We start from the raw sequence: 8,343 nt of genomic DNA on the forward strand, positions 1-8,343 counted from the left end.
TTGTTAATCTATTGTTAAATCTATTGTTAGACTTAAATCTAACAATATGTTGTTGGATAGTATCTGGCACTACTGTCCATTCTTTAGTTTTGCATTTCAACTTTCTTCTTTATTTTACTTATTTTGTATTCATGTTTACATTTATCTCACTATAACTTTTATCATTTTGCTTGCATATTATATAGTTTATGTGTAATCTCTTAAGGCATAATTTGTGTGTTACTTTAAAAAGTCTATTATTCAAAGTTTTTAGCTGCTCGCAAACAAATTATAGATTCTGTAAAATAAAATCTGCCTTTATTGTGTTTTCATTAGATTCATCTGACATATCATGCAGTTTCTGATTTATAAAAATTTATTTGGTTATATTTAGTATGGAGATTCCACTTCCACATGGAATTATTCCATCTCTCACCTACAAGTTTAAACATATTAGTGATTTTAACATCTATGCCTGATTTTAACATATATGCATCCTCATGTCTATTTCTAGCATTCTTTTTTATCTTTTCCATTGATTTTCTATTATTTGGTCTAATCTTCAATTATAACTAGCAATTTAGATTTTTTTTTGTTTTAATTTTTTTTTTTTTTATTATAGCCATCCATTACGAGTGTGAAGTGGTATATCAATCTTTTTTCTGGCTTCTGCATACTATACTGTATCTCAGATGCCCAAGACCAGGGATGGAACCCCCACCACCTACAGTGGAAGCATGGAGACTGAGCCACTGGACCACAAGGAAGTCCCAGTAATTTTAATACTGGGCATCAAGTATGAAAATAGTTAAGAGACTGGATAAAATTATCTTGATTTACATATGTATCTCCAGGCAGTCAGTTACAGGAGAAAACTGCCACTTCAATCATTAATGGGATTATTTTTAATGCTTGGTTCAATCATTCTAAGATCTAATTATTTTTATTTGTCCTTTGTGAGGATGTAGAGATACTACAGGATCTCAAACAAAAGTCTTTTCTAAGCAAGCCTCATTTATGGCAGGTACTGAGCTCTACCTTTCTCTTTACTCCTTTGAGACTTCTTAGCTTCCCAGTCCCCTCACTTAAGACCACTCCCTAGTTGGCTAGCCTCTTGTGAAACAGAGCTTAGAAATTGGTAAAGGCCTCAAGAGTAAAAGTGTCACATAATATTGGGCTCACAATTATGCATTACATTTTCCTATAGGACTTTTTATAAAGACTGCATTTTAATAGCAATTTTTATTTTACAATAAATTGAGAGGAAGGAACAAAGATTCCCCATAAACACTGTTCCCCACATATGTATAGCATCCTCCCATTATCAACCTCAGTCATCAGAATGAATGACATATATATATATATATATATATATATATACACATAATATATATATGTATTATATATAACCAAGGATGAACCTACATTGACACATCATGATCACTTAATGTCAACAGTTTAACTTAGGATTCATTCTTGGTGTTGTTTAGTCTATGGATTTATACAAACTTGTAATGACATATGTCCATTATTATGATATTATACAGAGGAATTTCACTGCCCTAAAGAAACTTTGGCGCTCTGCCTATTCATTCCCTTTTCTCCTCTCACCCCAGGAAACCACTGATCTTTCATCATCTCCATAATTTCACCTTCTCCAGAATGTCATATAGTTGAAATCATATATTCTGTAGCCTCTCTTCTGACTTTGCTAAGATCATTTGATTTTCTTTGGATGTAAGATGGATAATTTGACCCTTTTCCTGTCAAATATGATATTGTTAGAATTATCTCATCTTTCTTGAATCATTTGATCATTTTATCATTAGGCCAACCCAGTAATGAACATGTTTTGTAGAACATGGATGATGACCACCCAGTAGAATATACTGAGGCTCTCTTTATTTAATATGCATGATTACAAATTGTTTTCATGTAAAAATTATTATATCTTAGTAAAGGTTTTAGTTGTTCAGTTGTATCCAACTCTTGGACTGTAGCCCACCATTTCCTCAGTCCATGGAATTCTCCCGACAAGAATACTGAAGTGAATAGGCATTCCCTTTCCCAGGGGACCTTCCCGACCCAGGGATTGAAGCCAGGTCTCCGGCACTGCAGGCAGATTTTTTACTGTGTGTAACTTGGCAGGAGAAATGAAGGTATTCATTTATTGGGTTTTCTAGTTTTATAGGAAATTTATTTTAATCAGTTTTTTCAATAATTTTCATAACAAATTGTGACTACTACAGTTTTTTTCCTATTTCTTGAAAGAAATGTAAAAGAGAACTGTGTTAAGGTATAATACCAGCACTGACCCCCACAATTCTTACAAATTAAGAACTGCAACAAAGATGAATTTCAATATCAGTTGTGACAAATAATGTCTCCATTCTTTGAGATAGCAGAGTATGTACATATATACACACATATTAATATATATACACATGTGCACACATATTTCAAAGAATGAAGAGAAATAGTCACGGACACTCTGCTTGTAGTGGACATAATTAACAGAAAAAATCAATATCCCTCTGGCATGCACTTTCATCAAGGACTCTATTTAAAGATTCTCTCTTGAAAATTAACAGCAGTGCAAACACTTCCTCTAATTTCCAAAGTCATTTTGTCATTATTATTTTACAAGAAATTTTAATAAGAAAAAAAAATTACCACATTTTGGTTACATAGTACTAACACAAGTATCTCAAAATTATAAATCAATGCACCTCAAATTAGAAAGGAGTGTATTTTTCATTAATAATAAAAAATGTCAGGTTCTTTTTTTCTCTTTTTAGGGATACTGTGCCTGCTTTATCCTTACTGGCCCCACATTCCCAAAGAAGGTCGTTATTGAAGCCTGATGACATGGACAGTGGAGAAGGGGCTGGTGGTGGTACAGGGATGTGGAGGGTGGAGGGGGTCTTGACACTGTGTTTAAGAAGCAGGCATACTGCTCTTATTTATAGTGTGTTTATGGGCATCTGGCCATAACAATGGTCATTAAACCCTGTCTAAGCTTCCCCTTGAGTCTATTAAGCAGTGAGAAAATTCTTCTATGGCCACTTCCCTGAAGAGAGAGACCTTCAACTCACGAATACTGAGGAAGCTAGTAGGGAGAGAGTGGGAGCTGTCTTAACTGTAATCAATCCCAGATTACAACCAACCTGAGGAGATCAGGGGCAGGTATCAAAAGCTCATGCAATGCCGACCTGGAATTTCCTTGAGTAGATTTCTAGAAAAATTGGGTTGCTGTTGGAATGTGGAATGATTGACTCTAAGTACTAAATGAGGAGTAGGGGCTGCCTTCATGTACAACTGAGAAGTGTGGGATAAATAATATACTCCTTTTGTGCTACAGGGGAGTGAGAGATCATAACAACTTTGATTATCAACGCTTATAAGTACATGAATGCAAATGTAGACACTTAGATTGGACAGGTGAGACAAGAGGGCTCATCACCTTTGCTGTCCTAAGATTTATCCAATAGTCATGTACAAATGTGAGAGTTGGACCATAAAGAAGGCTGAGCACTGAAGAATTCATGCTTTCTAATCGTGGTGCTGGAGAAGACTCTTGAGAGGTCCTTGGACTGCAAAGAGATCCAACAGGTAAATCTTAAATGAAATCAATCTTGAATATTCATTATAAGGACTAATAATGAAGTTGAAACTCTGATATTTTGGCCATCTGGTCCGAATAGCAGACTCATAGCTTTGGGAAAGATTGAAGGCAAAAGGAGAAGCAGGCAGCAGAGGATGAGATGGTTAGCATCATCAGCTCAATAGATATGAATTTTAGCAAACTCAGGAAGATAGTGAAGGACAGGGAAGTCTGGAGTGCTACAGTCTATGGGGTCACAAAGTGTTGGACATGACTTAGCAACTGAACAACAACACTAACATATATGCATTAATAGATGATATTTTTTTTCTATTTCTGACTTATTTCACTCTGTGTAACAGACTCAAGTTTCATCCATCTCATTAGAACTGAATCAAATGTGTTTCTTTTTATGGCTGAGTAATATTCCATTGTATATATATGTGTGTGTATATTTACACACACATCACATCTTCTTTATCCATTCCTCTGTTCATGGATATCTACATTGTTTCCATGTCCTGGTTATTGTAAACAGTACTGCAATGAACATTGGGGTACATATGTCAAAAATGTGAAATACTTCACAAATTTGTGTGTTATTCTTATGCAGGAGCCATGCTAATCCTTTCTGTATCATTCCAAATCTATTATATGTGCTGGCAAAGTGAGCATCCTCTGATATATTTTAAATAGCACTTTGCCTCAGCCAGGTTTTTTCTATGCTGTACTTAACCATCAATTCTTGATGCTTTTGAACTGCGGTGCTGGAGAAGACTCTTGAGAGTCCCATGGACTGCAAGAAGATCCAACCAGCCCATCCTAAAGGAAATAAGTCCTGAATATTCATTGGAAGGACTGACGCTGAAGCTGAAACTCCAATAGTTTGGCCATCTGATGCAAAGAGCTGACTCATTTGAAAAGACCTTGATGCTGGGAAAGATTGATGGCAGGAGGAGAAGGGGATTACAGAGGATGAGATGGTTGGATGGCATCACCAACTCAGTGGACATGAGTTTGAGTAAACTCTGGAGGTTGGTGATGGACAGGAAGGCCTGGTGTGCTGCAGTCCATGGGATCGCAAAGAGTTGGACAAAACTTAGCATCTGAACTGTCTGTGTAACTGTCCTTAACCAAACATAAAGTTTATTTCTTTTCTAAAGTCCTGTACTTTAGGCTTACATAATTTGCAGTTTAATAGTAATTGGTTTATTTAGATTTTAAACACATCAAAAGCAAAATTGCTTTATTTTTCATGACTGTATACCTGGCACCTACCTAATCAACTTCTTAATGGTAGAACCAAGGTATAAGTCTCTCTCTATCCATTGAAAATGTTTAATATAATGGACTAGAGAAAAAGTGAATGGACTAGAGAAATGGACTAGAGAAAATATTTCCTATTTTGTAACAGAGTAACTGAAGACCACATATGAATTTCAGTTAAAATAGGAGTATTTTAGTTTTATAAAGCACAAATGCAATACCATTTTAACTAGAAAATGCTGAACACATAATTCTGGAAGTATATAAACAGAAAAACGTATTAAAAATAATAAGATACGGGAAGGAAGTGTCATTGACAGAGGATTTACACTAGGGTAGACCACTCCTTACACAGCACATTTTCCATGAAGGCCACTGTGCTAGAAATCTTGCCTCCCAAAATGAAGATACTTAGAAGAGACTGGGAATGGCTGTGACCTAAATACACACATGATGGAATCCTCAGAGTCCGTGTGGGCTGGGTCAGAGAGAGCAAAGTTGAAAGCATGGGATGAAAAGCATGTTACCACTTCTACAGTTTCATATCTCCTGTGTGCATATCCTTTGTGTTCTTTTTAAAATGTTTAATAAATTATGCTGATTGCTCCAATGTTCTAAACTTCTCTAAGAGAAACAACTGGATCCAGAGATCTATTGAGCAGTGTTCACAGCATGAAGGTAACTGAAAGCCAGAATTAAGGATGGTAAAGATGGACAGAGCAACTTTCTGGGCAGCAGTTACTCCCCTTTGAGACATCTTTCAGAACTAAGGGCTACAAGTTTGTAGTTATGATTAAACAAGGTGAGGGATATTATATCTCTTTCACTAATATGGGTCATATTTGATTGGCATCTTTATCAGTTGTTTGACAAGTTACAGGTCTGAGACCTACTAGAGCAAATTCTCAGGCACTGTGGTCCAGTAAAGGAACTTAACAGGATCATCAAATCATTATTGTGCCTACTTGTGTTTAGAATTGCATTTCACTCTTAAAAGTATGAAAGGATAAATTAAAAGTGGAAGAAAAAAAAAAGAAATCCAAAACAATTTTTTTAACTCAGATGTAATTAGTACTTCCAAACTTAACAAATTTGCCTCCATAATAGAATAGAAAATAGCTTATGATAAGATCCAAAATCTCTTTGTAAGAGACACAATTAAACAAAATGTGCTACAAGAAGAGAAAAACATGCCTAGGACAGTGAATCTCACCATACTAAATATTAGATTTATCTCTGAAACTTTGAAAGCAAGGTGATCTCTGACCCTTTCCCAGAAACACTAATTGGCCTCGTGTGTGTTAGGTGCTGTCCAACCCTTTGGGACCCCATGGGCTGTAACCCGCCAGGCCCCTCTGTCTATGGGGTCTCCCAGGCAAGATTACAGAAGTGGGCTGCCATGCCCTTCTCCAGGTGATCTTCCTCACCCAGAAACTGAAGCCTGACCTGCATTGAAGGCAGATTCTTTACCATCTGAGCCACCAGGGTTAGTCTGGGATAAAACCTAGGCTTCCAAGTTCTTCTTATTTCAAATTCCTAATTGATCCTAATGAATTGTTAGGATTTAGAAGATAGTACAAAAGGCAAACAGTGAAATAATGTTGGTGAAATTGCAAGATAAAATGAAGCCAAAGGAATCTTCAGTGGTTTTGAACCTCTAACCACTAAGTAATTTAGCTTCAGAATAGAACCCATTTGAGAGATATAAGGGTAAGTTAGCAAGAACATTTACTTAGATTGAAACGTTAAACTGGTATTCTTGATAATTGTGGATCAAATAAGAAAAAAGAAACAAATATAGTTATTTTATAATATAAATAAGAATCAATATACTATTGTCCAATTAAATATGTAGTATTAACTGCTGAGATAAACATCTTTTGTGTGGCAGTAACGGAATAGTAAATAAAAACAAATAACATTATTAGTGTTACAAAATAGGCAATAAATTAAGCCTAATTAAAAAAAAACACTCTGGAATCATTCTCTGACTAGAAGGTAAAGTTGAAAATGAGATAAAAGTAAATCTTAATATAAACAAAAATACTTTATAATTATCTTCTGTTTTGAAGCAAAAACAAGTCTACATTGACCAAGTTTGGTATTTGCCATAGGACAAAAGGACTTTCAACTCATTAAAGCTCTGATGCAAATTGAAGGTAAGAGATTTGAGACATTGTATGCACCATTTTCTCATCAAAAAAATTCAACAATATCATGTCATAAAGGACTGTAGGGCAATTCATATGTACCAGAAGAGCCAATGGGTTATTTACTCTGAAAGTTGCAGTAGTTCATTGGCTTTTAGGAAGTCTACCATTTTAGGAATGATAGGAACAATAGGTTGTTTCAGATCATTCTAAGTACATTTATTTTAAAAATGTTTACTTAGTGTAAATTGTCTTCTATGTTCCCAACACTGTATTAGGAATAGGGTTAAAGGGACTTTGTGCCCTGAAGAAACCCCTGTCTAGCAAACAGTGGAAACTCTGCATAACTTAATGACCATCATGAAAAAGGAAATTGGTATTGCTTAAAGGCAAACATCCTCTGTGAAAATAAGATGAATGTGTAAAGCCAAAACAAACTAATAGTGCAATATACTGCATACCTTCTAACAGATGAATTGTTAATTTTAAAGTACCATATTTGGTTATGATAGTTCACTCTTATTGAGATTCACAAATTTATAATTAAAAAGTATTTTGTCCATTTGAGATTTAATAATACATTGCTGAGATATTAAAAATGTATCATATGAACAGTTATAACATATTTAAAATAGTTATTTTAATACTTTTCTTCAATTCTGAGTAATCTCCTAACTCCGTAAAATAATGCCCTACTAACACAAGAAAAAAAAATTAGAAAACTCCATTGTATTCATGGAGTTGGCATCTTTAGAGAAAGTAACATTATTCGATCAATTAATTATTGGGTAATGTTTTGGGAAAATGTTAAAATATTTTTGTGCTTCATACTGTCAATCAAAATAAATTACCAATGAATTCGTTGTATTTGAATGTAATATGTTAGATACAAATCCATCAATACTTTTGAACAGATGTTCAATCTGTAAATATGTATTAATTAATCTACATGTCCACATTGATCTGACATTTCACATTTATATTAAGTTCAAAAATGCTTTGTACTTTAAGATGCTATTAAGCAATAGGTTATTATTTTGATTATTACTATGCAGATATAACCACCCTTACTAACATATGAAAGAAAACAAAAATAAAAGAACAAAAATAAAAGGAAAAGAGAATAAAAAGAAAAGAAAGAGATTGAGATACCATGTCATCCTGACAGCCTAGTTCCTAGTTCCAGTGATTTTTAAGATATAGATGTGCTTCTGTCTTTCGGTATCATGAGATATCAATGACAGGTTAATAATTTATTTTTTGCTTTGAAAATGAGTTGGATTTTTTATCATAATTAAATATTTACTATGTGATATATATCACAAAGTGATACTGTAATTAAAG

General features: G+C 34.3%; 1 non-coding gene across 1 annotated transcript; it reads right to left on the minus strand.

Annotated features, from left to right (window-relative positions):
- Window positions 1–4,151: 4,151 nt before the first annotated feature.
- On the minus strand, window positions 4,152–4,258 carry LOC136143893 (U6 spliceosomal RNA). Its single transcript, XR_010658401.1, has one exon. It is a non-coding gene; the product is annotated as a U6 spliceosomal RNA (small nuclear RNA).
- Between the last annotated feature and the right edge of the window lie 4,085 nt (window positions 4,259–8,343).

Source organism: Muntiacus reevesi, chromosome 10 (assembly GCF_963930625.1).
Source record: "Muntiacus reevesi chromosome 10, mMunRee1.1, whole genome shotgun sequence".
Taxonomy (NCBI): Eukaryota; Metazoa; Chordata; class Mammalia; order Artiodactyla; family Cervidae; genus Muntiacus; species Muntiacus reevesi.